Source organism: Tenrec ecaudatus, chromosome 13 (genome assembly GCF_050624435.1).
Source record: "Tenrec ecaudatus isolate mTenEca1 chromosome 13, mTenEca1.hap1, whole genome shotgun sequence".
In the NCBI taxonomy this organism is placed as follows: domain Eukaryota; kingdom Metazoa; phylum Chordata; class Mammalia; order Afrosoricida; family Tenrecidae; genus Tenrec; species Tenrec ecaudatus.
In genome coordinates this window covers 14,283,339-14,299,779 of record NC_134542.1, presented here as the reverse complement: position 1 = coordinate 14,299,779, position 16,441 = coordinate 14,283,339, and the positions used below count along the sequence as shown (strand labels likewise).

Genomic DNA, 16,441 nt, shown 5'->3' with positions numbered 1-16,441 from the left:
TTTGTTCTAATAACATGGCATTCTATGATGCTCACTTTCCTAACATGATAGCTGAAGACAAAATGAGTGCATAAGCAAGAAGAAAGCTGATGATGCCTGGCTATCAAAAGATAGAGCGCGTCAGGGGCCTTAAAGGCTTGAAGATAAACAAGCAGCCATCTAGCTGAAAGCAACAAAGCCCACATGGAAGAAGCACACCAGTCTGTGTGACCATGAGGTGTCGATGGCATCAGGTATCAGCCATCAAAGACTCAGAACAAAAAATCATATTGATGTGAATGAGGGAGGGACTGTGGAATGGAAACCCAAGCCCATCTGTAGACAATTGGACATCCCCTTACAGAAGGGTCACAGGGAGAGATGAGCCAGTCAGGGTGCAGTACAGCACCAATGACACATAAAGCTTTCCTCTAGTTCATTAATGCTTCCTCCCCCCAACTATCATGATCCCAACTCTACCTTACAACTCCAGCTAGACCAGAGCATGCACACAGGTAAAGGGAAGAGCTGGAAACACGGGGAGTCCAGGACAGATAACCCCTCTTAGGACCAATAATGAGAGTAGCTATACCAAGAGGGGAAGAGGAAGGTGGGAGGAGAACTGAGGAACCAATCACAATGATCTACATATAATCCCCTCCCAGGAGGACAGACAATAGAAAGGTGGGTGAAGGGAGACATGGGTCAGTGCAAGACATGAAAAAATAATAGTAATTTATAAATTATCAAGGAGTCATGAGGGAGGCGGTGTGGGAAAGGGAGGGGAAAATTTAGGAGCCCATACCAAGGGCTCAAGTAGAAAGAAAATGTTTAGAGGATGATGGCAACAAATGTACCAATGTGCTTGACACAATGGATGGATGTATGGACTGTGATAAGACCGGTACAAGCCCCCGATAAAATGCCTTAAAAAAAAAAAAGAAAGAAAAGTGAAACTTCAAGCATGATTCCGAGCAAAATCGCCCTACATCTGTGGAGTTCTCTGGGATATCTTTTTAAATTCATGTCTCACTTGTTGTTTGCTCATACTGATTTTTATCCACTTAAGTGTAAGTTCATTTCCTGGGAAGCTGGGCCAATGTGCCTTTTTCATGCCCAAGGTTAGTCCCAAGTTTAGATTCCATCCTCCAGAAAAGAACAAGAGGCCAATGAAAGAACTGGGGGCAGAGTGGGGGGATAGCGCCCCTTCGATCAGCACAGAAATATCCTGGGCTCTTTCTGTCTCACATGGTTTGGTTGTGTTTCCGAAGAGGATTACATTACGCATGCCAGTGAGAAGATGGTCTGAAAGGAGACATGTTGTTTGATGGGAATTCCTTTTAAGAAGGTATACACACCGATGGGATAGCAATCTTTGGAAATTCATGGTGTGAGCTCACAGTTCACACGTTTCCAGACCCGAGTTCAGGCACTGGCACTAACACAGGTTACGTGGCCATGGACACAATGGCTGCCCTGTACCCTTATTTCCCCACCTGTATGAGTGGGCATGATATTAGCACCTGCTCTCCAGGCAGGTAGGAGGCAAAAAGAGAAACCATTGAGCTTCAGGCAAAAGAAACTAAACACCAACGGCAGTTGGGATATTTGTCTGCCCCAGCACACAACTTCAAATACTTCTTCCCTGTCTTAATCACAGGGTCAAACACAGGCCCCAACTTGGCCAATCATAGGATCTCATTCTCCCGTGTACAATCCTTGGAGCAGGCCAGGACTCATGACCCAAATTCAGCCAATCAGAGAGAAGCAGGGATGAGAGGCACAGAGAATGAGAAGGAAGCCCCCAGGGCCCCAGTCTGGCTCCAGCCATCCTCAGGGCTAGAGCCCTTGCTGCCCCGGACCAAGGTAAGCCTGGGTTATTCTGAGTTGGTTTTTGCACTTGTAACCACAAGATACTGTAGTCATTAATAGATGATACAATCTGAACAGTGACCATAACCTCACTGAAAAGAATGTCTTCCCTGGGGGAGTCCTTATTTAAACACAAAAGGGGAAAAGTGCAATTTTAGTGGGAAAAGCCAACACGGCCATCCTTTATAGCTCCTACAAAAAAAAAAAAAGGTAGAAAAATACATTTCATTCGCTGTCACTGTAGTCATTTTCGAATGGGCTTTGTTTTTGGTGTTGAACTCTCTCACATACCCATCCCCACACACGTCTCCAAGATTTGGCCCATGAAAACTTGGGATAAAAACAAGTGGTTGTGGCTTTTCTATATTTATACGAGCTGGCACTCCATGTAGGAGGGAAGCAGGGGAGAGGAGGGGGAACGGTGCTATTTTTGGTACGCTCTTGAGAGAATTTCCCCAAGTCGCCATTGAGAAAGAAAACACGAAGCAAAACCCAAGTATATTTACCAAGCTTTGCAGCCTCTATAAAAAAAAATCCTTTCACCATTCTCAGAGGACTTTTCTTTTTGTTTTCACATGAAAATCTCCTCCACATTATCTTCCTCCCAAGAATTAAGTGAGGATGATAGAAAGACACATGGTAGCTTCTAATTCTCAAATTCTCTTCCAAACCAAAGGACAAAGTCTCCGGCCAAACGAAGGCAAGATGACAAGTTGCTCCTGATCTGATTTTGACCAACATCTGAAAGAACCCCAGGACACAACAGAATGACACAGCAGAAAACAACACACACAGCAGAATGCACACAGCTGGAGCACTGCTGAGACTCAGTGGCCATTCCTGTCCACAAACAGCCAAGGACAGAAGGATGAGTTCCCTGGCCTGGGCTGACTTCCAGACTAGTCCTCTCAAGGCAGGAGACTCTGTAGATACAAGGTATCACTACTCAAGAGCAAAAGCAAATCACAAAAAGGGTTGCCACGAGTCCGAATTGACTCAGAGGCAACTAAAAACAATAATCTCCCGGTGTGTTGAGCCAAATTGTGAGCCCGTGGATAAGACATAAGTGGTTCGCACAAGGTGGGGTTCACTGCATTTGCCATTTTCATTCCACACCGAAGGGGATTTCAAAACACCCAACCTCAGTGTTCAGCTCAGCATGAAATCCACTCACGAGGAAAGATGTTTTGGAAAGAAAAGATGGGTACATTTCTGGGTAGAGGACAGTGACTTACAAAGGAGGCCAGAGAACAATGGGGCCACATTTATTTAACATTTTAAATATATGGCTTCTGTGGGAATACAAATTAAACCTTCCCATTGGCCTTCAATGCCCTCCTGCGTCACAAAGTGCCAGGTGAACAGAGATTAATGAAAGAATAATTTCACAGGGCAGTAAGAGAGAGTCAAGAACTTTGTGGTAAACAAACACAGAACAATGTATTTAAGAAAAACAAAACAAAACAGCCGAATCGGATATTTTTGTGAAAGAGGGACCAGAAAGGAAAATAAATCAGTAAGTGTGATATATGAGGGGTATCTCCCAAGCCTGGATTTTTTTTTTCAGAGCTAAATTTTTTTACAAAACAAACTTATCACCTTCCCGTGCACTCCATTACACTGAATACATTCATCACATCTGTGATTCCATTCTTAGAAACATTTTCAAACTCATCTGTTTGGATGGCTGATAGCACCTCCCTTGTTTTTCTCTTCACCTCTTCTGTGTTATCAAATCCCTGTCCTTTCATGCCCCTCTGCATTAGGGGAAACAAAAGTAAGTTTCACAGAGTGAAGACATGGAAGTAAGGAGCATGGGGCAAGAGGAATGCTGTGCTTTTACCCCAAACTGGCACACTGACATGCTGTGTGGGCAGGTGCACTGTCGTGTTGGGAAAACCAGTGCATCGTCTGTCACAAATCAGGCTTTTATGTTGTTGCACACTGGTACGCTGATATTTTTCAGAACCTCTAAATAGAAAGCTTGATTAACAGTCTGACTTGGTGGAACACACTCTAAATGTACTACAAGTCAACATTTTCGCTCATTTGGTAAGTTGGCAGGTGTCCAGAACGAGGTTTGCCATCCAGCAACATTTCACCTCTTTTGAAAGGAGAAAATCACTTGTGCACTAGAGTTTTCCCATAGCGCTGTCCTTGTAAGCTGTGTTCAACATCACAAAAGTTTCTGCAACATTTTTCTCAAGCAGGAAATGAAATTGCACAGCTGCATGCTGTTCTCTTAAATTGGCCACCACAAAAACCGAGCTTCGAGTCAAATTGCTTTTATGGAAACATTCACTGACCACAGAGAACCTTCCCAGACGACACCACTGGATACACTAACTCAGCTTAAATGATATAATATATATTATATATCAACTATATTATATATATACTTCATTTTTGAGATTATTTAAGGCAGCATTCCCATTGAATAGATAGTGTAATTGAGGTCTAGATGTGCAATGACTGACTAAATGGCATGAGAAACATGTCGGACTCTCTCTGCCCTCAATAGGGAAAGGAAAATTCCAATTCTACATCTATCCATGGTTGATTCCCATGAGGCAGAGGGCACACATGCCTCCACCTTCAAACATTCTTTACTGTTTTAACAACCATCCTTCCCATGGTACTGACTTCCCTTGTAGGTTCGATAATCCCCTGTAGTGGCACACAGAACTCACAGACAACACTCAATGTGGTGGGGTTTTCCTAGGGAAGCTAGTAGGTTATCAAAAATCAGAATCAGAAAACATTAATGATTTAGTCCTTTGGCTACAGCAGAGCCTCTTAGCCACGGGAGCAGCAATCTCTCTCTCTCTCTAGTGCTCAGCCTCTCAGCCAAGCTACTATCCCTTGACTTCTGCCTTGTTCGGTGGGCCAGGAAGTCCATCTGTTTTCTATCAATTTGCCTGGCCCAGGATCCTCAGCAGACCCAACGTATTATAAACAATTCCAGCCTGGTCTATGGAGCAAGGCACCCTCTCACGCATGGCACCGCCTGATGATGTCTCCGTAGGCGCGTAGTCTATCTGATATCCACAAAGGAGACAGAATGACTGACTGCCCTCCTCTTCCTATTCTCCCGGCTGGCCTGGATCCTGCGTCTGGTATCACGGGGCACGGGCTGGCTGTCCACTATATTGTCTGTCAGTCCTGGGAGCTATCAGCAACATCTGATCTGCCATTTAGTCTCTGCATCGACCAGCCATAAGTTTCAAACTTTGCTTTTCTGCCTCTGGGTTTGTTTCCTCCTTCCTGGATTCCCTGGCCCAGCAACCTTTCAAATCAAGAAAAGCCTCTAGTTCATATTCTTATGTGAGTTGGTACGGGCCCCCAGAGTAGCATCTCACTCGTGACCTTAAGATGGACTGGTTTGGCTCACTCTGTGGCTGTGTGGGCAACACTCTTGATAGGAACTTCCCTCTGTGTATGCATGTAGAAGTGTCGCTCCTTGTGTGTCTCTGGGTAGCCCAATTTAACACAGCCCACCACTCCATCTCATCGTCTTGCAATGGTTCCTTCGCTCCGTCTCAGGGTTTCAGTGCTGTGGCCTCTGGGCCTTCTGCTGTTTTCGCCACTTCATGCAAGGATCTCACAAGCACTCAGTTGGTGGCTCTTCTGGGGGGTATAGTTGTGGGATTCCCCATTCCTGTTTCTGATATAGCTCCTTCTTAAATGGAATGGCATTGGCTGTGGGTAGTATGGGTGAATTTAAGGTTAGGGTTCCTGCTTTAAGATCTTGGTGAATGATACACACCTTCCTGACACGACCGCAGAAGACAAACGTGTGTGTAAGCAAATGTGGTGAAGAAAGCTGATGGTGCCCGGCTATCAAAAGATAGAGTCTGGAGTCTTAAAGGTCAGAAGATAAACAAGTGGCCATCTAGCTCAGAAGCAACATAATTCACATGGAAGAAGCACACTGGCTTGTGTGACCACGAGGTGTCAAAGGGATCAGGTATCAAGCATCAAAGAACAAAAAAATCATATCATTGTAAATGCGGGTGAGTACAGAGTGGAAACCCAAAGCCCATCTGTAGACCACTGGACACCCCTTACTGAAGGGTTGTGGGGAGGAGACGAGCCAGTCAGTTTTCAGGGTGACAACAATGGAACATACAACTTTCCTCTACTTCTTAAATGCTTCCTCCCCTCACTATCATGATCCCAATTCTACCTTACAAATCTGGCTAAACCAGAGGATGTACACTGGTAGAGATAGGAACTGGAAACACAGGGAATCCAGGATGAGTGACCCCTTCATGACCAGTGGTGAGAGTGGCGATTCCTGGAGGGTAGAGAAGGAGGGGTAGAAAGGGGGAACCGATTACAAGGATCTATATATAACCTCCTCCCTGGGGGATAAACAACGGAAAAGTCGGTGAAGGGAGACATCGGACAGTGTAAGATATGACAAAATAATAATAATTTATAAATTATCAAGGGTTCATGAGGGAGGAGGGAAGGGTGAGGGAGGGGGGAAATGAAGAGCTGATATTAAGGGCTCAAGTAAAAAGCATATGTTTTGAGAATGATGATGGCAACAAATGTATAAATGTGCTTGACACAATGTATGTATGTATGGATTGTGATGAGAATTGTATGAGCCCCCAATAAAATGATTTAAAAACAAAAGCAAACAAAATAAGACAAAAACAAACAAAATAAGATCTTGGTGAATGGTGGAGCCAAAAAGGGAAGAAAGAAAGAGAAAATAAAGAACAAATTGTACCTAAGAGCAGAGTGGGTATGGAGGGAACAGTGGGAATGAAAATTGGTTTTGGATTTATCATTATTTATTGCCTCTAGAAAATGGACAAGTCTACTACATTGTAGGAAATGAATTTGGAACTCCAGAGAATGCTCTGCGCTTGGAGACCAATGTGGGATGAGCTCTTCTTGATGGCTGTTGAGGCTATGGGATTGTGTTGAGGGAGAAGAGGGACAGAACCAGAGCCCCACGTGACCTCAGGAGGAAGTGGAGAGGTCAAGACGACGAGGACTCCAGAAGAATCAGTAAAAGGATCTGATTCACAGCGAATGCCACAGAGAGGCCAAGAGTGTCTCTCCAAGGTGACCAGTTCTAGAAACCACAGGAGCCATCCTGTGAGAAGTGGGAGCAGAAAGCAGTTTGGCAGAGAGCGGAGGATGAAAGGGAGATTGGGGAAGAGTTAACTCCCTTAAGACTTGTGTGAAGACACTTGGTACCTGAAGATGAGATGAAGGGATGCAGGAATACAGGGGGTGGGGGTAAGGCTGTAAGAACTGCTAAAAGTGGAAAACCATCCCCAGGGATCAACAGGAGAGAAACATGAGAGAAGGGCTGATTTCTGAGAAAGAGAGAGAGAGAGATGTTGGGGTTCAGGACACAGCTGGAACATTATTTACTGCCACTGAGAGGATCCTCTCTCCAACCTTCTCAAAGTTCCCCACCTCAACTTGATCTTGGCTCATTCAAAATAATAATAATAATAATTAGACATTGTATATTTTTATTTACTTTTAAATTGTCTCTTTCTCCTAGTTCCAAGTGAGCAGGGATTTCTATATTTACCAAATTATCATGGCCTAGCAAAATACTTAGCTCAGAGCAGATGCATAGAAACACTCATCAACTGACTGATTCAAAGCAGAGAAAGCTTGTCTCAGGGAACGGAGAGGACATGCAAAACCTTCAGTCTGGGTGGCCTGCTTTCTGTAGACCGGGTAGACTATGAATGTGAAGAACGGAAAGAAAAGGGTAATCAAGGGCTTGGAGATGCTCTGCCTGGGAGAAAAGTATATGCTGTCAACCTCAAAGGATAGGAGATCATGGTTTAGAGCAGTGGTTCTCAACCTGTAGGTCGTGAGCCCTTTAGGGGTCAAACGACCCTTTCACAGGGTTGCCCGATTCACCACAGTAGCAAAATTACAGTGATGAAGTAGCAACAAAAATAATTTTATGGTTGAGTGGGGGGGGGGGGTCACCACCACATGAGGAACTGTATTAAAGGGTCGCAGCATTAGGAAGGTTGAGCCACGTTTACAGTGACGAAGACGCTGGAATTTACATTTCAGAAACTGAGTATGCTTGGGGGCCTCAGCTGTAGAGGAGTAAAAAGGATTAATTCGGAGGAAATGAGCTGGGTCTGAGATGGTCCATGAAGAAAAAATCTAGCATAACCATCCAGACAGGCTTTGGAACCCCATGAAGAAAGCCCGTCAAAGCCTCATAGTCTATGGAGAATGACTGGTTGGCTAAGTCACATGCTCATTTCTAACTTTACCACTTCAAACAATCTCTAACCACTATGTAATCACTCTTGTGGGGGACTGAAAATTAAATTCCTTTGAGGACTGAGTAGCTGTCGTCTTTTAAAAAATTACACTAATATGTGAAGATCACGGGAGGTAGAAATTTCCGGCATAGATGTACATTTTTCGGGGAAAAGAGACAAATAGCATCTTCATGGCCTTCTGTAATTACCCTGCACTTCGGGATATTTCCAAATATTATCTTTAAGAAAGCATAAAATGGGAACTTGGGAGTTGACAGGAACCTTAGATAATTTAGGCTAAGACCTTCCTTTCCAAAGCAGCAGCAAAAAAATTTTTTGCAGAAATATTGTAACTAGTTAATTACTTAACTAGTAATTGAGATATGCAGATGAGGTTTAAACTATCTTTTTTTCCTCTCTCTCTCTTTCAGATCCATGAATCAGCAAGGCTTACATTTATTTCTTCCCGGTATCAGTGTTCAACTGTTGGCTATAAAAATCTCCCAAAGTACAAAATTAACATGCTAAATGTTCCAGAACAGTTCAGAGAGATGTGAACTGCTTCCTGGCTTTGAAAGAGGTTGTCAAACCTTCAAACACTTTTTTTTTTTTTGCAATGTTGGTGCTAAATGAAAGACTGGTTCTATTCAAAGTCGTCCCAGCAAGCCCCGGTAGCATCCGAGATTTCTCCAGAGAGACACCGACGAGGACGACTTTCCTTTCATGAAGACGAACACCTTCCACAGGATCGTGCACAGCGTTAGGTGGAGCGCTGTCTTATGTAACCGCATCCCTCCCGCCCTGCTCAGGGTGCAGGCAAATTCAACGTTGGATTCCGCTCGGCGATTTCGGAGCCCTCGGACTTGACCTGTGGTCACCCCCCGCCCCACCATCTCCATTTCTACAGCGGATGGAACCAGCCCAGCCCTGCACCCTGGGCTGCAGTCTGTGGTCAGGGCTCTCCCTGAAATCGCGGGCCACTTCCAACACGCTCAGGTAGAGGTGACAGCCATGCCTTTGCCTGTCCCTCTCTCCCGCGACGCACACGCTAAGGACCCGGCAGGGACCTCGGATGAAGGGGGTCCCCAGCGCCCGGCGGGGATGCGGGAACGAAGCCGGAGGCTGCCCGCGGAAGGCACCCCTGGACTGCACAGCTGGCCGCCCGACCGCTCAGGGTCCCCCGCACCCCCGGGCTCCCCAACACAGCGGGCGCGCGCCCCGCCTGGGCCAAGACAGTCTGGGGAGGCGAGAAAGTTCCCTCCGCCTGGACGGCGGCGCCTTGCGGCCCCCAGCCGGACACCAGGTCGTGGCCCGGAGCCTGCGACGCGCGGAGCCCCGGGGACGTCCCCTCCGGACCCCCGATCCCCGCCCCACCCCCTGCCCCGACCCCCGCGCTCAGCCGCGGGGCGCGCAGCCCGGACTCACCGGCCTGGCTGGCGATGCCCGGCGATCCCCGGAGCCGGCTCTCGGCGGGCCGGGAGGAAGGCTGGGCGAGGAGGGTCGCGGCCCGAAAGCGGAGCGCGCAGCCGGGCTAAGCGCTGTGGTCCCGCGCAGTGAGCCGGCGGCCGGGCGCCCGGGGCTTTATCGCCGCCGCCGCCGCCGCCCCTTCCTGTCGCCCCCGCCCGGCCGCCCCGCCCCCCCGGCCCGCCCCGCCTTCCCGCCGCCGCCGCCTTTGTGTGCCGGCCGCCCGCTGCGCCCCCGCGCCCGACTCCGGGGCGCCCCCGCTGCGGCCGCCGCCTGGGGGGTGGCGCTCCAAAAGGACCCGGGCACTCGTGGACCCCGAGGTGCGGCGCCCGCTGGCCTTAGCTACACGTGGGTCGCCGGGAGCCGTGGTGGCGCTCGTGGCGCGTCCCTGGGACTGGAGGCAAACCGTCTTGGATGCCCCCTGGGAGAGAGAAGAGGGCGCCCCGAGATAGTGGGCATCAGTCTGGCTGATGAGGATAACGGTACCAGGTTGCGGACTGGGAGGGTAGATCGCCCTTCGCAAGGCGCTTAGCAGGGTAACACAGAGCTGCCTCTGGGACCAGAGAAGGGCGGCAGGTTGCCTTAGGCAGATGGCAGGGAACCCAGAAAACTAGATTCTTCGCTGGGGGTCTGAGAGCACGAGGGTCCCACAGAGTCTAAGGAACACAGCGCCCCACCCACCCCAAACTAGTAACTCGATTTCGGGGATCCCGTGTGCCATCCAGAAGTTCAGAAACCCAGAGGGTGAGGATGACTGTGCAGCTGCCCGCGAGTTCTTCAACCTAAATCGCCTGGTTCCTTTGCATCCAGCTCGGTTAGGAATTGGCATCAAGCCACGGCAGTGAGTTTGGCACTTGGATGGCTTAGTTTTATGAGTCTTGGGTGAGTTTTATGAGTCTTGGGGTCAGTGTGGAGGGCCCTGCTGACATAGGAATTATGTGATGGGCTGCCCGGATCAAGAATGTCAGTTCGTAAGAGGAAGCTTTCTACTCCCATAATGATTTCCAGCCTCAGAAGCTCAGAGGTCAGCTCAACCTTGCCCTATACAGGTGCTAGGAGTCAAGATCGACCCCGTGGCAGTCGCAGCTCACACCCAGCAGGCCACGCACCCAGCTATCAGGCATCTAAGTCCCGTCCCCATGCCTTCAAATACAGCTGACTACCAGTTATAGCAACTTGGATGATGGATCCATTCGCATTGACCATGGGAGACTGTGTGTGTGTGTGTGTGTGTGATGGTGCTTCCAGAAGTGGGAAATTGGGCCAGGCTAAGGGTTGATCAGTAAGCCCTGGTGGTGGCAGAGTGGCTTAAGCGTTGGACTGCTGAGTTACGCCTGGTCTCCAGCCTCTTCTGTAGAGAAAAATGAAGATTTTTCTGCCTATAAAGATTTCTAGTCTCTGAAACCCCAAAGGAGGCAGTTCTACTTGCTCTGCAGGGCCTTTATGAATCAGAATGCGCTAGATGATAGTTTTTCAGAATGGACTCCACTGGTAATGGAGTGTGAGTTGAATGCCATTCAAAGGAGCCCCTTCGTTGAACAAAAGTGTCAGCCTACAGCTGCTGAGGACAAGGTGGCAGGTTGGAATCTGCCAGCCCACGCTGTCTGAGAAAATGCTGTGGGAAACTTTGACATCATATTGGGTCACTAAGAGTCAGAATGGACTCCACAGCTCACAACAAAATAAGATCCAAAGCTCATTTGTAGACAATTGGACATCCCCTTACAGAAGGGTCACATGGAAGAGATGAGCCAGTCTGGGTGCAGTATAGCACCGATGAAACATACAACTTTACTTCTTTAATGCTTTCTCTCCCCCACTGCCATGACTCCAATTCTGCCTTACAAATCTGGCTAGACCAGAGTATGTACACAGGTACAGAGAAGAACTGAAAACACAGGGAATCCAGGACAGATAAACCCCTCAGGACCCATAATAAGAGTAATGATACCAGAAGGGTAAGGGGAGGAGGGGAGGAGTAAGGGGGAACGGATCACAGTGATATATGTATATATATATATACATATATATATATATATATATATGTATATATATATAATCTCTCAGGCGGATGTACAACAGAAAAGTGGGTGAAGGGAGACATCGATCAGTGTAAGACGTGAAAAAATAATAATTTATAAATTATCAAGGGTTCATGAGCAGGGTGGGGAGGGGGCAGGGAATGAGCTGATACCAAGGACTCAAGGAGAAAGAGAATGTTTTGAGGGTAATGATGGGAACATATGTACAAATGTGCTTGACACAATGGATGCATGTGTGGCTTGTGATAAGAGCTGGATGAGCCCCCAATAAAATGACTTACTACAAAACAAAACAAATTCCTTTATTCATCAAAAATGAATAATCTTATATATAAAAGATTCTATATATCACAAATGGTATAGCTACTAAATATAGGGGGGAAAGGAAAAGAAGCTATAGAAAGTCTGAAAATAAGAAGAAATTGCCAGCCACAACAGAAAGCCTATTTCATTATTGTGCAGAACCTAACTGAATATGTTGGGTCCCTGGGCAACCCATAAATCCGTTTCCCTTGTGTCCTTCGCCTGAGACACTTGCCCCAGAATCTTCTCTTGGTCCACCCTGTCGCTTTTTTCCCAGTCATCTGCGTCACTTGGAGTTCAATAATGCCACAATGAAGACACCCCACCGCCAGCCAAAAGGTCAAAGTCCAGCCAGAGGTGCTTTGGAATAAAGGCCTGGCGATCTAGTCCCATAAAAACCAACCATCGAAAAACCCTATGGCTATGGAGCACAATTTTGCTCTGACATACTGAGGTTTCCCAGGAATCAGAATCAGCTCAACAGCAATCAATGTTTGTTGTTGTTAAGACGTGATTTTTGTGTGTGTATTTTGGGGTTTGTTTGTTTTTTTACTTGTTTCTGGCTAGCTTTCTTTCACCCTCCATCACTAAAACATGCGCTCGCAGGTGCAAGATTTGGGGGAAAGAAACTCGTGCAACACTGTTGCCAACTCATCCCTAACCTAGTTGCTCAATCAATATTTGTTCACTGATGGATGAACAAATGCCAAGCGACAAGTAGACAATGCCAAGCGACTGCCTGCGCGGTGCTGGGAAGAACTCGGATGAACCCGAGTGGTGGGAACTGGAGAAGAAGGCCCAGAGGTGGGAATGCCTCTGGGAAACAGCATGAGCCAGTCTGAGGGGTAGTGGGTAGGAGTGGAACTGGGGAGAGTGAGTGAAGCTAGATTGTAAAAGCTGGCTTGATTTCATATCCAATTCGATCGCAGTCCACTTTTTCTTTTAAATTGAGATTTTAATTGAAGTAATTATAGGTTGATATGCAGCTGTTAGAAAGAATACAGACATTGCCCAGTTCCTCCCTCCCCCTCCCCAGTAATAACGCTCTGAAGTGAAACCAGTTTTGAGAGAAATGCACGCATTTCCGTGTCAAGCGTCACAGTCTCTGGGTTTGAGGTGATGTTTTGCAGAAAAACAACAATAAAGAAACATCCTGTGTTTGCACAGCAAGAACATGATTACCATCGGGAGTCTTCTTCAGAGAAATGCTTGCCGAAGTCCGTGGACTCACCTCTCTTGTTTCCATTTTACTGAAGCCTATTGCCCACCCCTGTTCTCCCCAGTCCTGTGGAAGGGACATTGTGAGCATTCCTGTCCGTGATTAGTCAGTGCCACCACCCGACAGGACGCAGTGTTAATTAACAGGCTAAATGAAGTCCAATCAAGAACATGCCTGTCTCTGCCCTTGAACAGTGGATGAGTCTCCCGTTGAGCCACTCCCAAAGGGAAGAGGTGGCAGACAAAGACCCATTGGGCCCGTGGGATTTGCAGGGATACCAACTCTGCTCCCCACTGAGTGTGTCGGGCTGGTGTTGACTGGCCTTCTGAAAGCTGGCCACAGAAGCAAGAAGCAAGCTACTCTTGCTGTGACATAAATGGTGTCCGGTGAACAGGAATGTGGACTCCAGTCGTTAGGCTGCTGTCCCAAAGACCATGAGGTCCTACCTGAGTGGGTGTCCAGGACGAACCGCCCCTCTTCTGGTGTTTGACTCTGTTTAAAGTGATTTAGTTATTTCAGTCATGGGCATGGAATACCGCTCGACACTTCCCCCACCACCCCTACCTCATTCTTGTTCAGAAGCTCAAATCGCAGAGCTTTCCTAGTAACTTTGTTTCTTGCACCGTGGCGGCTGGTGGTGATGCTGTAAACTACTCCGTTCGTATTTCCCCGTCTTCAGGGTCCTCACCGTTAATGGGTTTCAGTGGAGTTTGCACACGGGGCACAGACTGGGAGGAAGGAAAAGGCGGTCCGTTTCTGAAACATTAGCCCCCCACCCCCAACACCTTATGAATCAGAGTGAGCATTGTCTGATATAATGTTGGGAGATGATCCCCTCAAGCTGGAAGACACTCAAAATATGATGGGGGCGACTGTCGCCTCTCAAATCGAGTGACCTTCAATGGCGTGAACGCAGCGAAGTTTTGGACACCTTCGCTTACTGATGGGGCCTGGCTCAAAACGTGAAGAAAGGGCGGCACACAACGGCTAACCATGAAAACGTGGACCGTGTGAGGTGTGCATCTGTGACACGGGAAGTCGTCGAAAACGAGTGGGCTTCTTCTAAAATCGACATCCTGCGCACGAGCGAGTAGAAACGGAAGGACGCGGACCATTCGGAACCAGACAATCGTATGGTTTCACTGTGCCTGGAGTGACACTTTCGAGAGGCCTGGGTGACACTGTCCAGGTCTACAGGGACAAAAAACCTCTGACATTGGTGAGGACGGTGTAGGTCTGGGCAGTGCTCCATTCTGCGGTCCAGAGGGTTGCTATGAGCCAGAATCGCCTCGACAGCACCCAGCCCTGGCTCTTTCTTCACAGCTTCACGTTCATCGCAGAAGGCCATTGCGTCCCTCCATTGTGTAGCCTGTCTCAATCCTCAACTAGAGCTTCAGATTGTTTATTCCTGACAAAAGAAACGAACTGGAGTTTTTCCAGCTCCAGCCAGGCTCGGAGTTTGGCTTTGTGTCCATAAACCACAGTTGGGAGAAACACAAGAAATACCCAAACAGAATAAAACAAATGATCTATTTAGTCTTGTTTCCTCTCTTGGAAGAAGTCCAATGTTGAGAACCTTGGAAGAAGATGAAAACTCCCCTACTTGGTGCATCTCTCCCCACTCCCCTGGGCACCCAAACAGGATGACCTTTTATTTAAGTAAAAAGCTGTCCTCAGCTCCCAATGGGTGCGGGTGTTGTGTCTGTAAGAATGACTGATGCGGCGATAATCACAGCAGCGCCTTGCCTGTTTAACCCTGCTGTACAATAGATGACACCGAGCACTGTTTGTTAAACAGCGTTATAGATGCAAATGCTGTTGTGTAAGATCTCTTCCATCTGGGAAAAGGCGACTCACTGGTTATGAAGATTTACCTATACAGTGAGTTTCTGGGACAGTTACATTGGAAATAATTTTTTTAGCTTTGAAAAATCATTCATCTTTTTAGTTCCCTTTAGACTTAGCCTTCAAATAAATCCAATTTCCTCTTTCTGTAACTTTTCAAAAGAAAGAGAAAACCCAGATTAAACCAGAGCATCAATTTGCACTAACCCCTTGTCATCTCTCTTTTTTTCCCCAGTAGCTTCAGAAAACAGACATTACTAAGTGCTAAACTGGGTGTTATTTTCTACTTCTATTTGACCAAGGGGACAGAAAGCCCTAGCTTCTGAGAACTGTAACCCTGATCCCTTTGAACAGCCCCCTGGTTCTCCTCCTTTAGTTGCCAAATAATCAATGTTGCCAACTTCAGTTCCTTCGCCTCTTAAATCCATCTTCAACTCCCATCCTTGCACGCGCCCCGATTTTGTCTTCCTTCTCTCTCCCTCAAAGGCTGCCGATAATCTCTTCATGCCAACCAGTGGCTTTTCATCATTCTTAATCACCCGTTTCTTGGCAGCATTTCATCCTGTTGTCTCGCCCATCTCAGAAACTCCTTTGCTTATTCCAGCTCATCTCCAATGTCTTCGCCTGTCTTTTCCTCACCCTGATAAAATGGTTATGATTGGTTCTGTATCCTCCAAATGCAATAGTCACACAATTACCTTTTCCACCCTCTATCTTCTGATGGACGGAACACTGTCGGGGGCGCCACGCAGCATCGGCAAGTATTGCTTCTCCTTGTCTTTTCGTAGCAGAAGCTGGTTCCCTTTGGAGAGTCACCTCTTTCTTTTGGAGCATTAGTTGGGAGGGAAAGTCAAGTCACCCTCGTTGCCTCTGGCTAAGGGATAGGCAAATGACTAAGTGAACCTCTAGGATTTGGAGTCTTAAAGGGAGTGGGGAAGGTGGAGATGACTCATGACATAATAATTTCTTCCTGTCTGGATCCCCAGAGCGTCCACAGTCCCTAACCTTCCTGAGTGGACATCCACCACTAACCTTTGCTAATGTGAGCCTTTTCTGTTGGTGAGCGGTTGAGGTTGCTTTTACAACCAAGTACCTCTCACCGACACCCCTTAGAAGTGTGAGACGCTTGCCTAGTTCTTCATTAGTATTTCCCATAGTGGGCGGTACTGTCTCTTGGAGGGGGTGGTGGAATGATGGGGAGAGGGGCTGCAAAAACAGATACCTACACTTTATTCTGGATTCTAGGCTATAGGATAGCTTTGTTTTTTAATTTCCAGGTGGAATCTGACTAATATTTTTTTTTTCTGAAAAGGGGCCAGTAGGCCAACTAAGTTTGGGATCATGTCTTCTGGGTGAAATCCAAGCCTACAGCTAGACATGACCTTGATTCCAACGTCCCAGTTACGTAAGTTCTGGTGCCTGGCAGTCACGTTCACTTAATAGTCCAGCAT

General features: G+C 47.3%; 1 protein-coding gene across 1 annotated transcript in view; it reads right to left on the bottom strand.

The window, feature by feature from the left end:
* The window catches only part of SERPINE2 (serpin family E member 2), a 78,581-nt gene extending 68,882 nt beyond the window's left edge, over nucleotides 1–9,699 (bottom strand). Inside the window, exon 1 of the mRNA XM_075529550.1 lies at nucleotides 9,543–9,699. The gene's annotated coding sequence lies outside the window, so the exon portion shown is untranslated. The remainder of the gene's footprint in view (nucleotides 1–9,542) is intronic.
* Nucleotides 9,700–16,441: the final 6,742 nt, after the last annotated feature.